Source organism: Notolepis coatsorum, assembly GCF_963971535.1.
Source record: "Notolepis coatsorum genome assembly, chromosome: 5".
NCBI classification, from domain to species: Eukaryota; Metazoa; Chordata; class Actinopteri; order Aulopiformes; family Paralepididae; genus Notolepis; species Notolepis coatsorum.
This window is the reverse complement of record NC_140169.1, coordinates 4,377,825-4,404,718: the sequence shown is the minus strand read 5'-3', so window position 1 is coordinate 4,404,718 and position 26,894 is coordinate 4,377,825. Positions and strand designations below refer to the sequence as shown.

General features: G+C 45.2%; 1 pseudogene across 1 annotated transcript; it reads left to right on the top strand.

The window, feature by feature from the left end:
* Positions 1 to 10,614: 10,614 nt before the first annotated feature.
* Positions 10,615 to 21,831, top strand: LOC311229316 (retinoic acid receptor RXR-beta-A-like; annotated as a pseudogene). The gene is made up of 2 exons: positions 10,615 to 11,073; positions 21,274 to 21,831. The product of its transcript is annotated as a retinoic acid receptor RXR-beta-A-like (transcript).
* Positions 21,832 to 26,894: the final 5,063 nt, after the last annotated feature.

Below are 26,894 nucleotides of genomic sequence, written 5' to 3'. Positions count from 1 at the left end.
GTCAATTATTTTGCGACAATGACCGAGTATAGGCTATACATTATCCTGCTTATTACATGGCTAACTTACTAACAATATACCTAATTCATCGACAAGACGAGATAAAATGCAGACGCAGTTGTTCTGTGGCTCTGTCAGCCCAAATAAAGTGATTATTATTATCTGCAGCCGGCAGGTCTGTGGTCTAATTGCATGACTGAGTGCAGCTGTGCATATGCTGAGCAGCACTGATACAGTGTGTGTAGTGGGCTTGATTGGTCCAGCTGCGCACAGCGGTCATTATTGTTCAGCAGAGGTCCGTTATCGAGTAATAACGGACCTCTGACGAGCGCTATTGACCAATCACAAGCAAGCATTTCGGTGAATGTGAAAACGCCATGTAATAACTAGAAGAGCCTCTATATGGTTTAATAAAAACTAAAGATTGGTAAGAAATCAGTCATATGGGATGACTGGGTTAAAAAGGGGATACATACGTACTAGGTGATATAGCTGGGGAAGATGGGGTATTACCGTTTGAAGATATTAAAGATTATTTTGGCATAGATAATAAAAACGTCTATAGATTCCTGCAGATTAGACATTGTATATCGTCATCAGTAGTTGGGTCAAAATGTGGCCCGATTACTGTAATTCAAGAAATATTTTATAAAGGATGGCATAGGAAAGGCGGTGCATCAAGGTTCTATGATGTTATAAGGGAACACAATGCACCCAAATTGGCGGGTCTGAGGTTGAGCTGGGAGAACGATGTACGTGAGGATATTACTGAAGAAATATGGGAGAAGCTGGTGACCAAAAGGGGGTAAATTCTCTCGGGAGGCACAGTCACAACTTATCTTTTACAAAGTCTTAAACAGAAGCTATTGGACGCCTCGTAAACTAGCCAGACTAAAATTAAGAAACAGTGACATCTGCTGGAGATGTGAGAAGGAGACAGGTACTCTACTGGCCACCGTAAATGCCCAAAACCCCCACCACCTCCTAATAGACAGTCTCCTCCCCACCGCATGTATATATTCCCTCCCCGCCGTATGTATATTTCCCTCCCACCCACCCACCCCCTCCTAATGTACAGTCCCCTCCCCATCATATGTATATACTCTGTCAGGATCTAGGGGTAACAGTACTGTATATTTGAATACCGCCTATGTCACAAATGTATCAGTACTAAATACCTATATGTCCCTATGCCATAAATGTCATGTATGTTGTGTATGTCATAAATGTCTATATGAATTGAAAATGGGGGACCCTGATGGAAACAAGACAAACGTCTTTCTCAGGTCTGCATCCCCTTAACAATTGTATGTATTGAGCCGTACTGTATTGTACCCATTCTGCAATCTGTTAAATAAAGTTTTCATTCATTCATTCATTCATGTTATATGAATGTGAGAAAGTTCGGAAAATGTGGGATCAAATTGTTATATTCCTAAGTAAAGTTCTGAATGTAAAGGTGAATAACTCCCAAGCGGCATGCATATTGGGTATAGTACCGAAAGAGATTTAACTGTCTAAGTATCAATGAATGTGGTATAGAATGGCCATGATATCAGGATGTAGAATTGCCTTACGACATTGGAAATCACCCATTGATATTACTTTTAACCTGTTAATCTGTAGACCGTTTTCGCCTAAAGGTAAATGGAAGATTGCTCCACTTCTGCAAGGTCAATTGGCATGTTCTTGGTATCTAGGAACATCTAGGGACCTGGGTGTATGTATTTCCAGTGTCAGAAATATTGTGTCTGTTACTAGGCTGAGTAAATTGTAATGAATAAATTAATTATGATTAATTATGATTTATGATTTTGATGATGATGATCAAAAATTTTAAACATTTTCTGAAAAATGCTCACTGAGCTCATTCACCACCTTATTGAGATCATGTGTAAAAAAAACCTAAGCAAATGAACTGCGGGAAGATGATTAAACAGAAGGATTTGTAGATACAGTAATTAATGATAATCGACTTTAATTATAAATTCATATTTGACCTTGAACTTGACCTTGACCTTATTATGGCCAAATCATACATCTATGGATAGGGAAAATGCTCCTCTTTCCAATGGCAGGGTTGAATCTGGATTTAGTCATTTCTTGTGTTTTTTACGATAATTAGCATTTTCCGATACGTTTGTATTTCCGATAAAACATATAAAACATCGGTAAAAATGAAAATATACACTTTGACTACTGTTATGGTATTTACTCTTGGCTACATTTTTTTTTTTAAACATTAACCTCTTAACATCCAAGGACCCACAAGTGGACGATTCTTTGCCGACCTCTAGTGGCTCGGGTGTGCATTTATTTTAATACAATATATAGGTCGAATTAAAGCCCTATTTGTTGCCTGTCGATTTCCCTGTCAGGTGACAAAATCCGTTCAGCGGTTCTCGAGTTACATGCCGATATGTGAGGCGTGCCCCAAAGTACGCAAAAGTACACATTTCCACCCCCGACTCCCGGGGCTCTAGCTCCGTCAATCATTTGGCGATCTCGAAGATCTTTGCACAGGGTTGTAGCCAATGATGATGATGATGATACCCCATGATATGATAATTGGGGATCTAATACGGTCTCTATTGATAAAGGAAAAAAAAGTCCTCTATAGGGGGACCTTAAGGCTTAACAGGTTAAGGAATGGATGGAACTAATGTTCCGGACAGCATCATAAGAAAGGGTGACATATAGAGTCGCAGGGAGAGAGTATATCTTTGCTGAGATATGGGATAATTTTCTACACCTAACTGAACGGTCTGGTGATGAATGATTGAGGTGGTGTTTCAGTATTATCGATGATAAATGTGAAAAGTAGGATCTGGATGGTACCTATATTTTATTTTGTATTATGTATGTGTAGAAGGGTGGATTATCCCTGCTTCGTGGGAACGGGTGTGCACCGTCACTGGGTAGCAGGACACAGTAGAGCTCCGTCTGACTGCACCCTCGTCTTTGGGCCTGGAGCGTCACACTGGAAGCCGGCAGTGAGAGTGGATGGGGCCCGGGATTTACCAACCTGGTCTGGTACTCTGGTCTTCCTCGCCTCTCCGGGGCGGTCAGCAGTACTCCCCAACTCGCTCTCACTTCCCCCAATACCTCTGTAACCCTCCCACACCTAGTGACTGATAGATGAATAAATAGATTAGTTCCCCCCGCAAGCAGTACCCTCCCTTGATGACCACTAGAAACCTTAATGACTGTAAAGGGAAAGTTGGATAGGAAGGGGTTAATTGTATTAACGTTACCCACACCAAAAGAGTTATTCATAGGCTCAGGAATGGATACGCGCACAGAACTCCCATCTAATTCTTTATAGTTAATGGTACTGGTCAGTTACAAAGATTTAATGGCAATGGTTTAAATAGAATGGAATCTTACTATTACCGAATGTGTAACTCAATACCTTCTAGACACTTATATTATACACCAATGTGCTTGACTCATCACCCACGTCTGGGTTAGTACCAGGGATAATACCTCTCTCAGGCTTTAATTATATGGTAGTGATAATACCTCTCTAAGGCTTTACTTATGATACAACCGGTTGGTAACCTTCCCGCAGGGGAAGGGTTAATTAGATGGGAAATTATTATTAAAGAACAAACACGTTATCACACTCAAATAAAATGATAAGGTGGGCCCACTTTACCAAACCAAAAGTCCTATACTAATGCCGGCATGTAATGTTTATGGGGTACCCCTATGAACTGTAGTTAGCAACATTAGCTTCGCCCGTAGGCCGCATCACACTGTGTACGGTGCAATAGGATCCTGAGCCCCGAAGCTCTAATGTACTCAACCAAGATGGCGGCCTCGCCGCGCCACCACTGTCCGGGTGGTAAGATGGCGTCGAACGCTCTCGTCACGGGCGCTAGCAAGCGGGGCTGGAGCAGAGGGAGCAGTAGCTGGCTGAGAGCGCGTGCTGGGTGATGGCGACCTCTGCTGGACGGGACAAACTCCCGTGCTGGGCTGAAGACAGCCGGTGCAGAGCAGATGCAGAACGCCGGCGAAGGCAGGCTGTTGACGACCGGTGCTGGGTCGACGCGCGACAATAATCTGGCCCTACCTTAACTGAAGCTACTCTGTGGGTCCCAGACAGCCCTCCTGCTAGCCGCAACATACAACGACGCAGGGTGCCTCTAAACACCGGTCCTCTTCAAGCCACGCTGGCTGGGCACCTCACTGGAGGGGATATCGTTAACATAAGCCAACACTTGGCTATACCGCTTGTCTTCTAGGATAACTCGTAGTATACTCAAGTTCAATACGTTCACCCGTGTGGTCCACAATGGGGCTCTGTCAAGACACGACCGACCAGATCCAAGTCCAATGTCGAAGAGACTGGCTCGCCTCACTTCCGTTCCCGTTGACTTGCTTCTCCTGCTGTGTCTCTCTCGTGCGCTCCGCCTGCCACCGCCGCCCCCTGCTGGTACCGCTAACTAGCCCCACAGAAAGCACTGGGTGGAAAGAATATGATTCAGTTCACTGTTTATAATCCATATTCCAGCCGGTGAGAGAAGGACAAACCCGCGTCATTGTTTGAGGGAATATCAATGGAAACTAGTTAATATGTCTTTGTGCACAAAGGGGGGATAAAAGGCAAGTCAGCACTTCTGAATAATAGCCACATATTCAGGGTGCTATATATGTATATACATATATTGTATGTCCGAATGGTGTATCTATGGCCTAGCCACTTGCTCTATCACACTCTCACATACGCATATCTAGCCGCATACGCATGTCTAGGACACACACTCTTATGTACACATAACTGAGCTACACACACTTACATGCACATGGCTGAGATATACATATCTAAGGCACACATACACTCATATACGCATTTCGGAGATACACTCACATATAGGAAGCATGCATACACACACATACTTACACACATATCTGAAGCATACGCTCTCACTTACACATATCGGAGATATACACATGCATATGGGACACACACACATACATAGCTGAGACACACATCATATACACATCTGAGATACACACTCACACACATGGCAGAGACGTACATGGGTACGAGACACACACAAAATGTAGATTCACAGTCACATATCTGAGAAGTGCACACACATATGAGACATACACACATACATACGTGAGACACGTACCCACCAGGGGCGGATTTAGGATTGTAGGAGATCCGGGGCTTAGCCCAGATAGATTTTTTTTACTTCGACACCACAACCTTTAACCTTTAATATAATAATAATAATAATAATAATAATAATAATAATAATAATAATAATAATAATAATAATAATAATAATAATAATAATAATAATAATAATAATAATAATAATAATAATAATAATAATAATAATAATAATAATAATACACTGTGTTTGTATAGCACCTTTCATACAAGAATTGCAGCTCAAAGTGCTTCACAGCAGTACAAAAAGACAGGCATAAAATGAGCACAACATTGGCAGATCAAGAGCAATGCATAAAGTGCAGACATAAAGCATAAAATAGATAGCAGTAAAATAGACAGTCAAGGTAAGACATAGAACATTAAATCACATCGTTTTTCATATTAGGATCTAAGATCTAGGGTTAACTCGCCGAACGTTGAGCGCCAGGACCCCCGAAAACCAGAGTATTGTCGGGTTTTCATCGTTGTTTCTTTTATTCGATATTTCCATTCATAAAGACATGCCGGCAGCCTGTGTTATCACTGGAGATGGGTCTGAGATCTCAAAAGTCCAATACCGCCGCCTAACACCTTGCAGCCGTTATTGCACTCCATTTGAAACGATGTGGCTTGGTGTCTGTCATTTTGGAAATGACACCATACCACCCTGAAACTACACTCATATTCACAACGATATAAAACGGAAATGTATGGATGGAAAAATGATCTGTTTTTTACATCTTTGTTTACGGTTTGATTATCACTGATACAAAGTAAAATAGTGCAGTGCAATAAAATAGTTAGTAAAATAGAATAAAATAATGCAATAGTGCATTGCAATAAAATAGTTATCATCGTATTTTTTCGGGAGGCCGGTAAGGAGTGCATTACAATAGTCGAGTCGGCTTGAGATAAAGGCATGGATCTGGTTTTCAGCGTCCTTTTGATTTATAAATGGCCGTACTTTAGCTATCTTTCTAAGGTGGAAGAATTATGTTTTTGTCAACTTGTTGATTGTGATTTAAAGCTTAGGTCTGAGTCTACCATAACACCATGACTTAACTCACTCAAATACAGTTAGCAGCTGGATAGACTACAGATGGAACTTGGCTTCTGCTAAATCTGGTGCAAACATATTTTCATGTAACAATGATTAATTGTCAAAAAAATCAAAAATAAAAAGATTATATATATATATATTTTTTTTAAATAGATTCGGGGCTTTTCAGAAAACATTCAGGGCTTGAGCCCAAGTAGCCACCCCCTAGCCCCGCCCCTGGATAGAACGCCAGCCCTGATTCCAACCTCTAACCTTAACCAACTGCGAAAGAGTCGCCTAAGCTTAACGAGTGATAAACTAGGCGTTAGGTCGTTTGCAGGCAATGGGCTAAGACACTGCTCGTCACGCGATTGGGCACCCATGTCACATGACCAGAAATGTGCGTGGCCAATCAGATTCGCAAAACGCACGAACCGTTTGGTAAAAAAATTGACGCTTCGGGGACAGCCTTACCAAACATTATTTATATTATTCAAATGGCACTCAAACATGTTCCGTTGTGATGTCACAGTATGATGTCATAATATAACATTCTAGAACATTTGTGATGTCACAGTATGATGTCATAAATAGAACATTCTAGAACATTTGTGATGGCACAGTATGATGTCATAATAGTACATTCTAGAACATTTGTGATGTCACATTATGATGTCATAATCAAACATTCTAGAACATTTGTGCTCTATATATATTCAACAATGAGAAGAAGAAGATTATGGTTGTTATGTGTACGGCTCTGCGGCCAAGTTTAATTTGCGAAAGCTGGATGTGCTTCAGTGCAAGGCTTTGAGAATCTGCTGTGGAGCTTTTAAGACCACCCCTGCTTCAGCACTATTGGTGGAAATGGGGGAGTTGCCCCTAAACCTGAGGAGAGTAAAGTTAGGGCTACAGTACTGGGCAAAATTGAGTGGGACAAGTCTGTCCTTCCCAGCTAGGTGTTTACTTTCAGGAGATGGGGATAAGTATAAACCTTTTTTGGCCAGTATTGATCAGTGGGCCAGGAAGTTGAGACTGCATCAGGGGGGAGTGGCGGAGCACACTCGGTGGCTATCAGTGCCATTTTGGCTATTGCCTGATCGAGTCATTGAACTTAGGTTCTTGAAGGAGGAGGATAAGGGCGAGATTGTGGAGGAAATAGAGAGGTTCCTTCTGGAATCAGGGGCTCTGGAGGTGTACACTGATGGCTCTGTGGATCCTGAAAGTGGGAGGGCAGGATTTGGGTGGTGGGTGCCTTGGTTAGGGATCGGTAAGGGACAAAGAATATCCGATGGCAGCTCAGTATTTGTGACAGAGTTGCTTGCCATCCTCTGGGCATTGTGGTGGGTGGAGGAAGTGGGACCAAGCCAGGTGATTATATGCTCTGACTCGGCTGCTGCACTGATGGCTCTGAGTGCAGGTGGGTCTAAAGCTCGCCCTGATCTCATTCAGGAAATAATGTTGGTTTTATATAGGATTGCGAAGGCAGGCTGGTCAGTGGAGTTTTGTTGGGTCCCGGGACACGCTGGGATTGCGGGGAATGAGATGGCTGACTCCCTTGCCAAACAGAGCCTGGGAAGGGAGGAAGAGATAGGTATTTCAATGGGAAGAGTAGAACGGAGGGATATGGGTCAAGGAGTGATAGGGTGAAGATGTGTAGACTGAGGCTGGGGCACTGTGGGTTGAACAGTAGCTTGTTCATTGTGGGCAAACATCCAGATGGGGTGTGTGAATGTGGAGAGACTGAAACTGTCGGGCATGTCTTCCTAGAATGTGAAAGGTATAGGAAAGAGAGGGAAATCTTTTATAAAAGTCTGGTAGAGCTGGGAGTATCTTCCTTCTCTCTTAAATCATTCTTTGGCATGGATAATGAGAACCACCAGTTGATCACAGAGGCAGTGCTGACATTTCTGCATGCTTCAGAGTTGTACCAGAGGATATAGCGTTAGTGTATGTATTAGTATTGGACAGGCAAGAGGAGCAGAGAAGAAGGAGAAAGTGTGAGTTGAAGAGGCCTAAAGATGGAACACCACTAGTGTAGTATAAGAAATCCCGCGGAGGGGGGCTCAGACAGGAAGTAGCAGCAGTAGCTGCACTCCAATGGACAATGTAGGTGATGACGGGGTCCAGTAGAAGAAGAAAAAGAAGGAGAAGAAGGAGAAGAAGAAGAGCCCATAAAAAGAATTGCGGAGGGCAGTAATACGCCTCGATGCGTCTACTCTGCCGGAAATTCAAATAAGAAGAAGAAGAAGAAGAAGAGGGTAAACAATCAAAAGTTGGTATACCAGAGGCCTAACTATGGCACACCACTAGCGTAGTATAAGAACTGAGGAGGGCAGTAATACGCCTGCGGGAAATTCAAAAGAAGAAAGAAGAAGAAGAGCTCATCAAAAGAATTGCGGAGGGCAGTAATACGCCACGATGCGTCTACACGGCCGGAAATTCTAAAGAAGGAGAAGAAGAAGAAGATCTCATTGTGCATCTTTGAACAGTACTGCACAGTACTGAACAGATAGACTAAACAACATAGATTGAAGCCTGCATTTCTCAACCAAGGTACCTTGCCGACCGTTTTGCTCTGGAAAGGTGAGTGTCCACACCGGCTAGCGAGCTGTTGTACTTGAATACTGAATGTTAATATTGAATCAGACAATATTGAATACTGAATGTTAATTCAGGTTGACAGTTGACAGGGGGCTGGAAAGTTGATTTAATAAAAGAAAAAATACTAATTTAATCAGATTAATCACTTTATTCAAATTGAGGATTTAGTTTGAGGATTAAAAAATAAAAAATAAAAAATTGAATAATTTTTTTAATTAAATTTTGTTAATTAAAAGCGAAGGTTCGAACGTCCGTTCGAAAAATCCTGGCGAAGAATTGTGGTGGATTTTGACGTCTCCAGGGATGCTTAAGTAAAATACAGAGACAAGATATTGGCCTTATGAGCGTGCAAACCACCAGGCTCTCCACGGGCAGTCTAAAACAGCGCAACACTGCGAATCAGGTTTTCTGAAATGAAGAAACAGGAGCAGAAAGACAGCCGGAATACTCACGTTAAATGAACACAGGTTTATTAGAGAAGAAAATATATATATACAGTACGCCCGTACGGACGGACTTCTAGTCTGTCAGAGTGCATATCACAGGTCTGTCAGAGTAAAAGTGAAGACAAAGCAATATTGTAATGGCTTAACACAGTGAGATAGAGATGCCTCCGTCTCTGATTGGGTTGGCTTTATATGGTCATTTGGGGAGTCGGATGGGATGGGCCCTTGCGGAGGGCTCGCTGCGGCCTTGGATGCAAGCGTTATCTGGCCTGCTCTGAATATAATGAATGGATAGTGTTTTAACAGTTTTTGAGAGAAGGATAACATGACTTCATGGATTTAACGATCACCCTGTTGTGGGGCCCCATAGGATTAAGACTCTGAAATGACACTCACATTACCTCACTTTGTGCCATTTTTGGCACACAACCTGGTAATTTCAACCATCAATATCACTAAACCACAGTCTCAAGACACTATGCAGAACATCAAATCAATCAACATCAATACATCACAATTTCACACTTGGCAGGAAGTAGCACGATAATTCTAAGCATCAATATCACTAAACAACAGTCTTAAGACACTATGCAGGCAATTGTAAAACGTTGCATTCTTAGGTAGAATAAAAAAACAACCATAATAAGCACTAGGTAGAACAATAGCTCTTGAGAAAGAAAGAGAAAAAAAAGAAAAAAAAAGAAAAAGAAAATAGTAAATGAAAGGTCAGGTGCAAATTGAAAAGGGAGGAGTCCCAGGCTGGGGACAGTTTAGTCGCTGGCGCCTTACTTTAGCGAGTGAACATAAACATTAAGTACAGAGGAACTAATGAGGAGTAGAGAGACGCCCAGGAACAAATATTCTTGTTCTATCGATAGTTTACTTTTGCATTTAGAGGTAAGCAGGTGGAAAATGAGAGTTTAAAAAACAAATGGAAAACAATAAACAGAAAATGAGAGAATTTTTTTTAATAAAAAACGTGGTATCACATCTATAAAGCGCTTCTCAGTGACCCGAAGCGCCGACAGTAGTTAATAGGAAACAAAGAACAAAGAAAAGAAAATGGCAGTCTTAATATAAGTAGTATTTTCAAACTCTGAATATGTACCCATATCTAAATCAGAAATTTGACTTTTTAATATGCACACTGGCTTCTGCAATCAGTGTTGTTTAACTTCCCTTGAGCGTTGCGGCCTGTGTTACCTCGCGCATCCCGTGTCTTTGGAAATTCACAATAAAAAATTAGTTTTGTGATTTTTTAACAATGTGTTGAAGGTGTGCCTGATTGTTGTCCTTCAAACAGATCATCCTCCTCTCCGCTGGGTAGATAAATAGCCATGTCCTCCCAGCAGGACATGCTCTCTCAGAAGCGCCTCTGTGCCATCTGTGGAGACCGTTCCTCTGGCAAGCACTATGGAGTGTACAGCTGCGAAGGTTGCAAGGGCTTCTTCAAACGCACCGTGGGCAAAGACCTGAGTTACACCTGCAGGGACAACAAAGATTGCCTGGTGAACAAGCGCCTGCGCAACCACTGCCAGTACTGCCGCTACCAGAAGTGCCTGGCCATGGGCATGAAGAGGGATGTGGTCCAAGATGTACATCAAAAATCAGTGCAGGAGGAGCGTCAGAGGAACCGCGAACGGGAGGGAGAGCTGGACTGCAGCATTGCGGTGAACGAGGAGATGCCCGTGGAGAAGATCTTGGAGGCGGAGACCGCCGTGGAGCAGAGGACCGAGCTCCACTCTGACGGAGGCTCTGCGGCCAACACTCCCCATGATGCCGTCACCAACATCTGCCAGACTGCAGATAAGTAAGTAAGTAAGTAAGTAAGTAAGTAAGTAAGTAAGTAAGTAAGTAAGTAAGTAAGTAAGTAAGTAAGTAAGTAAGTAAGTAAGTAAGTAAGTAAGTAAGTAAGTAAGTATTTATAAAGCACCTTTCATACATGTCATGTAGCTCAAAGTGCTGTACACAAACATAGGCATATATAACGATAAAAGCAATAAAGTCAAAAAAAAATAAAAATAAAAATAATAATAATAATAATAATAATAATAATAATAATAATAATAATAATAATAATAATAATAATAATAATAATAATAATAATAATAATAATAATAATAATAATAATAATAATAATAATAATAATAATAATAATAATAATAATAATAATAACGTAAAAATGAAAACAGTCATTTGCTGACCAGTTTGGGAGAACAGGTCCACACAAACATGTCCGTTCAGTAGCAACCGGAAGTAGGAAATGCACTAAACCAATGCACTTGTACAGTAGGTAGCAATGTTAGCTCTTATAACGTTAGTGTAGTTACGTTTTTATTAGTGGTCAGAGTTGGGTCCATAAGTGTTGTGAAGGGCCAGATTAAACTGAGAATCTACCTTTATTGTTTGATATACTTTGTATATTATTTATATATATACACTGAATATCCCTTTACCTGCGTTCAAACCAGAGTAATATTCGCTCTCCTTATTGGACAGCGCCCCCAGGCGCCAGCGCGCAGGCCCCCAACGGCAGGTTCAAAGACAAGTTCAGGCATGTCAGGACATGCCCGGAGTCAGCGTATTGATACCAGACAAAGACTGCGGTTTGGGACTAGATATTCACTTAAGTATAAATACAGCGCAAGGTGCGCACACCGTTACATTCAGTACCTTACCCCACCTTCATCACGAGTCAACGTGCAGTGAAGTGAGCAACCTTGCGTCTAACAGAGCGTTGAGAACCACGTGCGAATAGAATAGTAAAGTGTCAGAGTTTAATGCAGTAACGTCGAGTTCGACCTAATCTAATGTGAAGTAAATAGTCGTTCATTTATTGTATATTGTGCGGCCACAGTTCGTTCGTGTGTAGCATTACCCAGCGGTTCGTCGTGTCTTTAGCTAGTGTACTTAGCCAGGGTGTGTGGCCTAAATACGTCGCCCACACCCGAGGAGTCCTAGGCGGAGAACCGTTGGACATGTACACAGGAGAATCGGCGTTGGCGATTGCAGAACCATTACTGTTTGGATTATATTGATTTGGAACGTGGTACCCGGAGAAGAGCATCGTTGATTTCCACTATCGTTTGGGATTCAACCTTGTGAGGATTACAACTCGGGCTGGCCTCGTGGACGGAGGCTGGCTAACTGTCATCAATGCTATCGAGCATTTGGATTACAATTATTGCTTTGCTGCTGATCAAGGGAGTTTACAAGGACCGACTCCTGTACCTGGAGTCTCTTTATTCCTCATTGAATCAGACGGAGTACCCGAACATTCCTCTACCCTCCAGGCCTTACACCCCTGGAGGGAACCCATTGTCTCCAGGCGGTACCAGTGTTGCCCTATATAGTTACTACTATACGACAGGTGGTGTCAACTTAGACCCATCGTAGGATTCCTGCTATTCTTAGTGACTCATGCTATTGACTGACTTTACGCATATTCTTCGCCATACAAGCGCGACCCTAATTCTCATTCTGTAACCTAATGTTGCCTAATAATAATAAATTACCCTCAAATACTATTTCTTTGTCAATGCCGTGTTCTTGTGGGTGTTCACCATCTATATTTGATGTACTGTCTGGCCAGTAATTAAAGTACATAACTAGCAGTGGTTTAATCTATCACAATCTTTAATACAGTCAGGGTTTTGTAACCCCTCAGTTACAATTGGTCCTTCGAGCCGGAGGGTATCAGTGTAATATTTAATATAATATTAATATTGACATGGCCAGTGGTGAACACTCTCCAAGCGGCTCCCCTAAGCTAGAACGCCCGCAGCGCACACGTCAGCTACCTCCATATCTGGAGGACTTCGCTTTCGTTCTACCCCCTAGCTTATCTAAACAGACGTTAAATACGGATAAATCGGATAGTTTAAGCATGTCCAATCCTATCGACTTGGCGACCCTGCCAGTAGAGACCCCAGTGGGTTCAAACGAAACTGACTTAGCTCACGGGGGGGACCAAGTGGGACATGACGTGACTATACCTCCAGATAGCGTCACCGGGATAGACCCCGGAGCGCTCCAGGATAAAGAAATCGCTCCAGGGATAGAACCCGACACACAACCAAGAGAAGAGTACCGCGCCCAGGAGATAGATCTCGGAGCGCGCCAGGAGAACAGATCTCCAACAAGCCCTGTCAGCACCCGATCACCTCCGTCAGTGTCATCCCCCAGCGAGGCGGACTAGAGACTGGCGCAAGCCTTGATCGCCACGCTGACAGCCTCAACCGAAAGAGACCGACTCCAGGGTGAGCGCCACCGGCTTCAAGCAAAGACGCTTAGTGAGCGCGAACACTCTGCCACGGAAAGAGAGCGCCTCCACGCGCAACTCCAAGCACAAGCCCTTAGTGAGCGCGAACACTCTGCAGCGGAACGAGAGCGCCTTCGGGCGCAACAATTAAGTGAGCGCGAACACTCTGCCGTGGAACGAGAGCGCCTCCAGGCTCAACAGATGAGCGAGCGCGAACAACGAGAGCGCCTCCAGGCGCAACAATTAAGCGAGTGCGAACACTCTGCAGCGGAACGAGAGCGCCTTCACGCGCAACTCCAAGCGCAAGCCCTTAGTGAGCACGAACATCGAACGAGACCGCGGCAATGCACAGCGCGATGCCGCCAATGCGCAGCGCGAAGCAGAGCGCGACCGGCTGCAGGCGCAGATGATAGAACAATTGATCGCCAGGGCGACACCCCCTCTCTCCGCACGGAGCTCCCGGAGATCATCACGACAAGGGTCTAGGGCACCTTCCCCTACCCGACAAAGCTACCCGGGACCCGGCCAACAGGAGGAACCTGTCTACGTCTCCGAGCCCCCTCCCCGACCGGTCCATACGAGACCCAGCCAACGGGAAGAACCGGCCTACGTCGCCGAGAGACTAACTAGAAGACTCCAGGACCTAGAAGAGGAAGAGGAGGAATATCAAGCCCACCAGCACGAACGTACTCTGGACCAGGAGGCCCAGTACAGCCCCGACTTCAGCCCCGAGTCACTGCACTACAAACCCCCGACCCAACTCACGGGTGAGTTTGACGTACAGTCAGCACCGAGGAACAGCACCTGGGGACCCGGCCTCTGGTACCCACCAAGTACTAACCCACGACCACACGTACGGGGAGACTCGCCCAGGAGGCCTCTTCCCCTACGCTCACCAATGTACCAGCCATCCATGGCATCGTACCTTGGCACACCGACGTTCCCAGACTTTACGCGCGAGGACAGAGCACAGTACACGGAATTACGCATGTGTTTGGAGACTATGATGTCCGATGTCCCCGACGAGTCGTACAAATATGCCATCCTCCTCAAGCATCTCAAGGTGCCCAGAGCGCATAACATAGTGCTGGCATATTCCAACTCAAGCACCCCATACTCCGCGGCTCTGGTGGCCCTCGACCAGCGTTATGGACGCATATGGGATTACGTGATCCAAGAAATACGGGATATCGACCGTCTCCCCCCAGCCAAAGACAATAGAGCACTGGATGACCTCTCTATCAAGGTACAATCCCTCGTGGGGATGCTGGGGTCCCAAAAGGAGAAGGGGAGATATGAACTGTATGCAAATTCTAATGTGGAGCGAATACTGGAGAAGCTCCCTCCAGCCCGCCAAGAGCGTTTTCGGCGGCAGAGAGACCACCGTGATCCCAACGGCCCAGAGCCATCCCTCCTAGACCTGGCCCCTTTCCTCGCAAGGGAAGTTAGTAGCCTACGACTGGACACATTCGTGTGGAGTGGATCTAGCCCAAGAGATGGAACTCGGAGGTCCAACGATAACCGCCGGTCAGTGACAGTTATGCACCAGGCCGAGTCAGTGCCGCAGCACAAGAACCACAGCACCCCCCAGACCAAGGGGAAGTGGAAGATTGTATGCCAGTACTGTGAAAATGAACATTGGCTGTCTCAATGTGACACCTTCAAGAAGCTGACCGCTGACGAGGTGAGTCAGTGGATCAAAGCCAACCGCCGCTGCTTCCGCTGCGCGCGCAGCCATATGGCAGCTGAGTGCCGCCTAAAGAAAAGATGCAGCAAGTGCGACGGCGCCCACTTGGAGGTCCTACACGACAGCAACAAGAAGAAACCCGTACCCCCAAGCAGCTCGAGAGTGAACGTCATGTACATAGACCCAGCGAAGAGCGGGAGCTCCCGAGTGCTCTTGAAGGTGGTCCGAGTGCTCTTAAGCTACGAGGACAAGGTCATGGACACTTACGCCGTCCTAGACGATGGGTCAGAAAAGACTCTCCTCCTCGCATCCGCCGCAGCCCGGCTGGGTCTGCGGGGGAGCGAAGAAACAATGACAATCCGTACCATTAGAAGAGACCTGAAGACCATAAAGGGTGAAAATGTCTCCTTCACGATAGCAGCGGTCGGGCAGCCCGAGAAGCAGTATAGCATCACTAACGCCTTCACCAGCCACGACATAGGCCTGTCACAGTACACCTACCCCATCCCAAAGCTGATGGAGAAATACGTGCACCTACGTCAACTACCTATACCGCTCATCGACGACGCCACCCCTACCCTGCTCATAGGATCCGACCACACACACCTCATCGTCCCAACGGACCGGGTCCACATCGGGCCCAGAGGCTGTCCAGCAGCGGTCGAGACCCGCCTGGGTTGGACACTACAAGGCCCCCTCTCCGGGTCTTCCAACCGACCGACAGCCACTCGTTGTCTCTACACGAGGATAAACGAAGAAGACACCACCCTCTTGCAGCACGTCGAGAGGCTATGGACATTAGACGCGATGCCCTTTAAGAATGAAAAGAAACTTGTTCGCTCAAAGGAAGACACTTATGCCATAGCCCTCCTCGAGCAGAAGACAAAGAGAGTCGAGGTCAACGGAGTGATGAGATACGCAACTCCACTCTTGAGGCGAGAGGGTATGCCCACCCTCCACGCCTCAAAAGAAGCGACAGAGCGATATCTACTGAACCCCGAGCGGCGTCTAGCCAAAGACCCCACTCAAGCCACTGTGTACCGCGCTGAGATCGACAAGCTGATCACAGCGGGACACATAAAGAAAATTGACATTCAAGAGGCCGACCAGACGATTGAATCCTGGTACGTGCCCCACCACAAGGTCCACCACAACGGCAAGGATCGCATTGTATTCAACTGCAGCTACCAGATCGGACTACAGAATCTGAATAAAGAACTCTTGCCCGGCCCGACACTCGGCCCTTCTCTCCTCGGCGTACTACTACGTTTCCGCCAAGACAAGGTGGCCATCAGCGGCGACATCAAAGGGATGTTCCTGCAGGTGCGACTAGTGGAGGAGGACAAGCCCTTGCTGCGGTCCCTATGGAGAGAGAGGATCAAAGATGAGCAACCATCCATCTACCAATGGGAGGTCCTCCCCTTTGGCACCACATGCAGCCCATGCTGTGCTACGTTCGCACTTCAAAAACATGTGACAGAAGACCCTGAAGCTGACGAGGAGGTCAGACAAAGTGTAGAGAGGAGTTTCTACGTGGACAACTGTCTGCAAAGCGTCTCGACGCCAGAAGAAGCCGAAGCCCTCCTGCTCAAGCTCCGCGCCTCACTGATCAAAGGCGGCTTTGATCTCCGGCAGTGGGCCAGCAGTGACCCTCAAGTACTTCGCAGCCTCTCCCCAGAGACTAAGGCAGCAAGCAGCGAGACCTGGATGGCGACCACCCCAGGTGAAGCACAGGAAATGACATTGGGCCTAGTCTGGCGCTTCAAAACAGACTCGCTCCATTACAAATACACACCCCTGACCACAGAGCAGGGGGGGTCGACCCCTCTGCCGACCACCAGACGGAGCGTGTGCAGAACACTCGCAAGTCAATACGACCCGCTGGGGTGTATCCTACCTTACACCACTCGGGCGAAAATGATTGTACAAGAGCTGTGGGACAAGGAACAGGGCTGTGACGACCCCATACCCGACCACCTAGCTTCCACCTGGAGAGAGTGGGAGAGAGAACTCAGCTCGCTCCAAAATGTGAACATACGCCGAAGCTACTTCCCACCCACAGTGCGGCTGGAGACGTGCCAGATGGACCTGCACGTCTTCAGTGACGCCTCGGAAGTGTCCTACGGCTCGGTGGCCTACTTGCGGGCCCGAGAGGAGGGAGGAGAAATACACACAGCCTTCATCCTGGCTCGCTCAAGGATAGCCCCCCGCAAGCAACAATCGATCCCGCGTCTAGAGCTCTGCGCAGCTCTGGTAGGCACGCAACTCGCCACGTTAATCCAAGGTGAACTCACCATCCCGGTGCAAAGAACAATCTTGTGGTCAGACTCCATGACCGTACTCACATGGATCCAGTCCGATTCTTGTAGATACAAGGTCTTCGTGGGAGTCAGAATCACAGAGATTCAAGACCTGGTAGGATCAGCGTGCTGGAGGTACGTGGACACGAAACAGAACCCAGCCGATGTCATCACACGGGGGATGTCCCTAGATGACCTCACACGTCTCAATATCTATAGTGACGGTCCTGAGTTCCTCAAGCTCCCGGAGGAGGAGTGGCCTACCCCCACCCCACGGGAGGCTAGTCAAGAGGAGGCAGAGATCAAGAAATCTATGTTCTGTGGGTTGACGCACATCCCAGTCCCCACTGACCCTAACATAGACGACTGCCTCACCTTTGAGAGTGCGCAGCTAAAAACATTCCTGTGGCACCACCCTGAGGTTCCCCCTACTACAGACATTGACGCATCGAACTACGCAGAGGCAGAACTCCTTCTGCTACAGCGAGCCCAAAGAGACTCGTTCCCCGACGAGCTAGACTGCCTGCAGGGAACAAAGCCAATCCCGTCAGACAGCAGACTGCTCCACTTGGCCCCCGAGCGCGACACCCATGGCCTCATCAGGGTGGGTGGTCGTCTGAGACGGGCCCCGGACTTAACGGATGACGTCAAGTTTCCTATAGTCCTCAACAGCCGACATAAGGTCACTGAGCTCATCATAAAGAAATACGACGAGGATGTGCACCACGCTGGGGCAGAGAGAGTCTTCGCTGAGATCCGACGTCGCTATTGGATACTGAATGGAAGAGAAGCAGTACGTCGCTTCCAGCGGACTCGTCTAGACTGTCGCAAGTGGCGAGCACAACGCCCTCGAGTACGTCTCAAGTGATGTAGCAGATGTCGACCCAGTCACCCCCAACACTCTCTTGATGGGGCGGCTGGACCCTGTGCTTCCACAGACGGTGTACAGACCTGAAGAAGCGAACGGCCGAAGAATGTGGAGGTACAGTCAAATATTGGCTGACAAGTTTTGGAACAGTTTCCTCCTCCACTACCTACCGTCTCTCCAAACCCGTCAGAAATGGGTAAAGGACAGAGACAACTTACAAGTGGACACAGTCGTTATGATCATAGACCAGTCACTACCCCGAGCTATGTGGCCGGCCGGCCGCGTAAGCAAAGTGATCACTGGTGCCGACGGAAAGGTCAGAGCGGCAGAAGTTATTGTCCAGGGGCGGACCTACACCCGACCCGTGGCGAGGCTGATAGAGTTGCCGAGGCTCCCTGACTTCCCTGATGACGATCATGACCCACTGACTTTGTAGATTGCCCTACTCCCCACAACAGACATTGAGCAGTTGACTGGACTATTAATCTGTCTCCTTTAACTAATTAGGTGCGGACTAATTAGGAGGCGGCTGTTGTGAAGGGCCAGATTAAACTGAGAATCTACCTTTATTGTTTGATATACTTTGTATATTATTTATATATATACACGGAATATCCCTTTACCTGCGTTCAAACCAGAGTAATATTCGCTTTCCTTATTGGACAGCGCCCCCAGGCGCCAGCGCGCAGGCCCCCAACGACAGGTTCAAAGACAAGTTCAGGCATGTCAGGACATGCCCGGAGTCAGCGTATTGATACCAGACAAAGACTGCGGTTTGGGACTAGATATTCACTTAAGTATAAATACAGCGCAAGGTGCGCACACCGTTACGTTCAGTACCTTACCCCACCTTCATCACGAGTCAACGTGCAGTGAAGTGAGCAACCTTGCGTCTAACAGAGCGTTGAGAACCACGTGCGAATAGAATAGTAAAGTGTCAGAGTTTAATGCAGTAATGTCGAGTTCGACCTAATCTAATGTGAAGTAAATAGTCGTTAATTTATTGTATATCGTGCGGCCACAGTTCGTTCGTGTGTAGCATTACCCAGCGGTTCGTCGTGTCTTTAGCTAGTGTACTTAGCCAGGGTGTGTGGCCTAAATACATCGCCCACACCCGAGGAGTCCTAGGCGGAGAACCGTTGGACATGTACACAGGAGAATCGGCGTCGGCGATTGCAGAACCATTACTGGTTGGATTATATTGATTTGGAACGTGGTACCCGGAGAAGAGCATCGTTGATTTCCACTATCGTTTGGGATTCAACCTCGTGAGGATTACAACTCGGGCTGGCCTCGTGGACGGAGGCTGGCTAACTGTCATCAATGCTATCGAGCATTTGGATTACAATTATTGCTTTGCTGCTGATCAAGGGAGTTTACAAGGACCGACTCCTGTACCTGGAGTCTCTTTATTCCTCATTGAATCAGACGGAGTACCCGAACATTCCTCTACCCTCCAGGCCTTACACCCCCGGAGGGAACCCATTGTCTCCAGGCGGTACCAGTGTTGCCCTATATAGTTGCTACTATACGACAGGTGGTGTCAACTTAGACCCATCGTAGGATTCCTGCTATTCTTAGTGACTCATGCTATTGACTGACTTTACGCATATTCTTCGCCATACAAGCGCGACCCTAATTCTCATTCTGTAACCTAATGTTGCCTAATAATAATAAATTACCCTCAAATACTATTTCTTTGTCAATGCCGTGTTCTTGTGGGTGTTCACCATCTATATTTGATGTACTGTCTGGCCAGTAATTAAAGTACATAACTAGCAGTGGTTTAATCTATCACAATCTTTAATACAGTCAGGGTTTTGTAACCCCTCAGTTACAATAAGGCTTATCCAAGCCCCATGGATCCATCAGTGGTCGCGTATTGTATGCGTATGTACCCGTTCCCTCATCTAAAGAGTTGGGTCCATAAGGCTTATCCAAGCCTTACGGATCCATCAGTGGTCGCGTATTGTGTGCGTATGTGCCCGTTCCCTCATCTAAAGAGTTGGGTCCACAAGGCTTATCCAAACCTCATGGATCCATCAGGCTTTTCCAAGCCATAGCGTCTTTGTGTTATGTCTCATAACGTTAGCCAGTTAGGAAGTAGGAAATGCACTAAACCAATGCACTTGTACTTGTTTAGCAGAAACTGGAAGTAGGAAGTGCACTAGACCAATAACTAGTAGGTAGCAACGTTAGCTCTCATAACGTGCACTAAACCAATGCTAAACCAATATCTAGTAGGTAGCAACGTTAGCTCTCATAACGTGCACTAAACCAATGCACTTGTACTTGTTTAGCAGCAACCGGAAGTAGGAAGTGCACTAAACCAATGCACTTGTACAGTACGTAGCAGCATTGGCTCTCATAACGTCAGTTAGCCAGCAGCTCCGGGTACAGCAGGTAGCAACGTTAGCTCTCATAACGTTAGCCAGTTAGCAGCTCCGGGTACTAAAAATAAAGCATCACATTAATAAGACAACAGTAATAAAAGTACGGTAATAGGCAAAGTACAGTAAAATAACATTTCAGTAAAAGATCAATACATAAAAAATATAAACATAATAATAAAAACATTTCAATAAGATACTCGCTTTCCCTAAGGCATGGTACACTATTTGTAAGCTAGACTGTATAGGTACGTTTTTAATTTTCCTTTAAAAATGTGTATGGAGCTGGCGTTTCTGAAATGTGTTGGTAGTGTGTTCCATAGTTTTGGGGCATAGTTGGCAAATGCCATACTTCCTATCCTCTTTTGGTTTCTGGGTGTGTCTAGTAAACCTGTAGTGGATGACCGTAGCGTTCTTGAGGGCAGATAACTAACTAGGGAATTTGCTATGTATTTTGGCCTTGCTCAATAAGAGCTTTATATGTCAGGAAAATGACCTTAAAAAGCAGGTGTTTGCTCTGGTGGAGTGGGCTAAAAGGATCCCTCACTTCTCTGAGCTGCCCTTGGATGATCAGGTCATTCTCCTGCATGCAGGCTGGAAAGAGCTCCTGATCGCCTCCTTCTCTCACCGCTCCATGGCTTTAAAGGACGGGGTCCTGCTGGCCTCCGAGCTGCACAGAGACAACGCAGACAGTGCAGAGGTGGGCGCCATATTTGACAGGGTTCTTACCAAGCTGGTCAGTAAAATGAGAGATATGCAAATGGGCAAGACGGAGTTTGGCTGCCTACAAGCCATTGTTCTCTTCAACCCAGATGCGAAAGGGTTATCCAACACCGGTGAGGTGGAGCTCCTTAGAGTGAAAGTCTATGCATCACTGGAGTCCTACTGCAAGCAGAAGTACCCAGAGCAGCAGGGAAGGTTTGCGAAGCTCCTCCTTAGACTGCCAGCACTGCGTTCCATTGGCTTGAAGTGCTTGGAGCATCTCTTCTTCTTTAAGCTGATTGATGACACCACTATCGCCACTTTCCTCATGGAAATGCTTGAAGCGCCCCATCAGTTGTCCTAGGTCGTTGGAACAGGTGCACTGTGGGTTTAGATAGCTGGGGTCTGGGAATTTGCTGGAGTGGGACTGCACTTTTAGTTCTCTGAAAAATTCAGCAATTTGTCTCACTGCTGTGTCTGAGTTACACTATTCTAGTGCACCACAGATTTGCTCTTTAGACCAAACCCAAGACTTGCCATAAACTAGGCTGGTGCTATATATTAATATAACTTCATGAATAACTAAGATTCAATTTTTTTTTTTTATTGGAACCTTTTAGTTCCCATACTGGCTTACTGGAGCAAAACATTTGGGTATACATTTTTATATAACTGTGTATGCTTTTTAGATTCCCCCAAATGATGAGCTTCAATTGACCTATCTAAAACCCCACCCTCTTTTCCCGATCCTCCAATAAAGCAACCGATGTGAGAAAGGGAAGAGAGTGGGTTTGAGATAGGTCAATTCTGTCTCTCTGTGATCCCTCAAACCTATTTTTAAAATGAAGGTAACCCGGATCATGGTTATGCAATGAGGCTTTGTAATTTGAACCAGATCTTAGAAAAATATGAAAAGGTTTTATTGTCAAATCTTGGTAAAGTATATTACTGTACCAAGCACTCACCGTGTACTGTGTCCGACCATAGCTCCTAGTGTATTTGTATCCCTTTCAGATGATCAGAATAAAACACGTTAACAGTGAATCTGGGATACACAATAAGTGGGTGATCACAACTGAACAAGGCCAGGCTTGTTTGACTGTGTTGAGTGTGGACTAGCTTTATTTGTCTGGTAATATACTATTAGTGTTGTTTATTTCTTAGCTGTTTTTGTAAATCTAATCACCTTGCAGTTAATGATTAGACTGCACTGCACACTTGCTATGTACTATTTCTAAAACATACTATCAAATGTCTGGCCAGCAAACAGTAGATTGTTTGTATTTTGGTGCTATATAAAAAGAAATTAAATAAAAAACGTGGTATCACATCTATAAAGTGCTTCTCAGTGACCCGAAGCGCCGACAGTAGTTAATAGGAAACAAAGAACAAAGAAAATGGCAGTCTTAATATAAGTAGTATTTTCAAACTCTGAATATGTACCCATATCTAAATCAGAAATTTTTACTTTTTAATATGCACACTGGCTTCTGCAATCAGTGTTGTTTAACTTCCCTTGTTGTCGTTCTCAGTAGCAGTCACAGTGGACTACAGTAGCAGTCAGGTGTCTTCTCACTCCTTCACACACAGAACGATATATCTGTTGCAAGGAGGCTGGATGCCGTTGAATACAGTAGCAGTCAGGTGTCTTCTCACTCCTTCACACACAGAACGATATATCTGTTGCAAGGAGGCTGGATGCCGTTGAATACAGTAGCAGTCAGGTGTCTTCTCACTCCTTCACACACAGAACAATATATCTGTTGCAAGGAGGCTGGATGCCGTTGAATACAGTAGCAGTCATCTCCCGATAGTTGAATACAGCAGCATACCAGGTGCAGGGAGTAGGGAGGTAGGATATTCGTAGCGGGCATTGTTTGTACAGGCCGGGGTCGTCGTTGGTGTGGTGGGGTAGGTCCTACTTATGCATAAGGGTTTGGGACGTTGTCCATGGGTGGGCCCGAATCTTTGCTGGCGTTGAGGTGCAGTAATGGTATTTCCTCATTTAAGAGGATGTCATGGTCGTTGTTACGATCGTTGTTTCCGGCCCTCCTCTTTACCCGCTGCTCGTACTTGCGGGTCCTGTCGCTCTTTGGGGCCTGGCACTCAGAGGCTATGTGGCCTGCTTTATCGCAGTTGAAACATTTACCATCATTTATGCGTTCCCTTCGTCGGGTTGTTGCAGGGTATGGTGGCTGGTGTGCCGATGGAGATGGGGCCCCTAGGTGAGGTGGGGCCCCAGGGAAGGCATAGTCCTGCTGTGGGGATGGGGCCCCCAGATGGGGTGGGGCCCCAGGAAAAGCGTAGTCCTGCTGTGGGGATGGGGCCCCCAGATGGGGTGGGGCCCCAGGAAAAGCATGGCACTGCTGTGGGGATGGGGCCCCCAGGTGGGGTGCTTGCCCAGGGACAGCGTGGCCCTGCTGTGGGAAGTACGGCCCTGGTGCATATTCGTTATCTTCTTTCTTCTGCGCTGAGAAAAACGCACCATCCTCCCCCTCACATTCCATAGATCTGAGATCCACAGCATTGATTAGTACTGCATCTTGGATGTCATGCGTTGCGTTAATGAGTTGCATGATTTCACCGGCCAAAGGAAAAGAAATCAAACAAAAAAAACAACAACAATTTCAAACATGGTCAGTGTGTTACATGTCTGGATATACAACAGGGAAGTAGGGACTCCCTCAAATACAGTTAGCAGCTGGATAGACTACAGATAGAAATGAGCTTCTGCTAAATCTGGTGCAAACATATTTTCATGTAACAATGATTAATTGTCCAAAAAAAAATATTAATAATAAAAAAATTATTTACATTTTTTTTTAATAGATTCGGGGCTTTTCACTAAACATTCGGGGCTTAAGCCCAAGTAGCCACCCCCTAGCCCCGCCCCTGGTACCCACATACATATATCTGAGACACATCCTCTCACATGCACTATGGAGAAAGATGGCATCCTGATAGAGATGCAGCACATACTTGCATCGCAGGTAGTATACGTCTTGGTTATATATGCATAATATATGTTTAAAACAAAAATTAAGTACTTTTTTAATTTCGATGTCTGTTTTTGGTATGTCTGTATAAGTCCTATGTAGGTTTTGTATGTCTATAATAAAAATACAAATCTTTGACTTTGCATGTTATGTTGTTGAAAGTTCTTCCATGAAGATGTGTAAGATTTGTGCAAAAATATTAAAAATATAAAGAACATTTTAATTATGAATCAATTATAATAATAACTAAGTAATTATTTTTTCCTAATCATCGGAAATACGTTTGATTATTTTTGATTTAGCTTTGTCCATTTTGAAGGTACAACCATCTACTGTAACGTCTCCCATTTCAGGATTGGAGGCCCTGCCGCCATTTTGAAATTCTCTCTCTCTCTGTCTCTGTATTACCTTGATTGTCCTCACCTGCTGTCTCAGTAATTACCTTGATTGTTGTCACCTGCCTGTAATTATGTCACTGGTGCTGATTGGGTCTGCTGGCTGTACTGAGGCCTTTATAGTAATACTCTGTCCCTCTCTCCCTGTCGGATCTTCAGCAGTGTTACTGGGAACAGCCGTCCACGGGCAGAAGTCGGATATCTCGCCTGTTATCATGCTTTATAGTTATCCTTGCTTTAGGTCGAGAAGTCGGATATCTCACCGCCCTATTCTCTTTTGTTGTGAAGTTCTCTTCTAAGTATCTTCCTTATTGCTACTTCCTGCTTTACCTGGTAAAGTATTGTTATCGCTCAAAGTGTTTCTGATAATGAAAATAAAACATATTTGAGAAGAGCAGCACCCTCTCCGTCTCCATTCTTCCATGCCATACTTGAACTCAACATTCTTTCCTGGATCCCTAACAATCTACTGTATGAAGGAGCTCTGCACTCCCTCTCTCTGTTCAAAAACACTGTCTCTCGCCCAAACAGCACCAATGCCATGATGGGGGATTAGATTACTCTTCTCTATGTTGTGGAAATTGGGTCACAGTCATGTAACCTTTTTCAGCTGATTTAACTCTTCATCATAGTCTGTACATCAGACAGAACATTGTTTTTAAACATTTCATTAGTGTGGATTATGCTTCTCTCCCCCAGTGGTCAAGTTCCTTGTGAACTGAAAACACTGACAGTTTATTTGGCCAGCTCAGTCTGACACACTGAGTGAAACATTGTAATGTTGAGTGAATGTCTACAGATGAATAGAGTGTCTGTGTTTGAGTTGGGGTTGGTTGATATGGAAAGTGAGGTGTTCTGGCTCGGGAGAGGGGGGGGGGGGTTGTAATCTGTTGATATGGAGTGTGAGGTGTTAAGAGAGGAAGGATGGAGTGTTGAACACAATAGGGTTATATGAACTCAGGATATGTGATTTATATCAAAGAGAGAAAAAGGGACCTTTTGGTCTCATCAAAGAGGAGAGACGGAGAGTCTGTCTCTCACAATGCCATCTAGGAATCATAAGGACAAGTCTACCATACCTGCCGTAATCACTCGATTAGCCAACAGGAAAAACAAAGTTGATTTACTTAGACAGGGGAGTAATCGGAAAGGTTCACAGGTTGACATTAACGAGCACCTCACCAAGATAAATTAATATGTTGCTAGGAAAGCAAAGCTACTTATGAAGCGGGGCAAGATTCATTCCACTTGGACAGTCAGCTACAAGGTCTTCATCCAAACAAAAGGTGCACCAGAGGGCTGAGTATCAGGAACATAGACCAACTTGACAGGAATGACAGAGACTGGAGGTATGCTAATGTAGTGTGTCCATCATTATGCATTCTCATGTACAATATACCGTATTGCTATACTCATTGTTGTTACATGGACATAACAAGATTATTATATTTTACATACATTACAATAACATTATATGAAATATACATTACAAGATCATTATATTATATATACATTACACATGCTAGAATTTGAATCTGGATCATAACTTGATAATATCAGCAATACCAACTGCTACTATTATACAGAGGAGCAGTTTAGGTAATAATAATATCAAATATGAGCAAGGGATATCTATTATTCATTTTAACAGCAGAAGTCTCCATGCAAACTTCCAGAATATAAAATAATACTTAGCTCAATAAAAAAAACTTTAATATTGTTGTGGAATTTTTAAGGAGCCAAGACAGTGAACTGTAGAAATTCAGATAAGTCAAATTGTATAAAAAGAACATCGTTTTCTTTCTGTGGCCACAGAAAAGTATCCTGGGTTTACAATCAGAGACAAGTGTAATACAAGCGTCTGACCAGAAAGCTGGGAATGACAAATGAAAACAAAGATGAGAAAATGAAAACAAAAGATGGGTTTAGGGGTTTTGTCGTGTCACACCAGACTGGAGACAAGGCCACATGTCATATATAAGTCAAGCTGTCCTGAGCCTTGGCTGTTGTTTTAAGAACACTGTTAAGACTGTCGC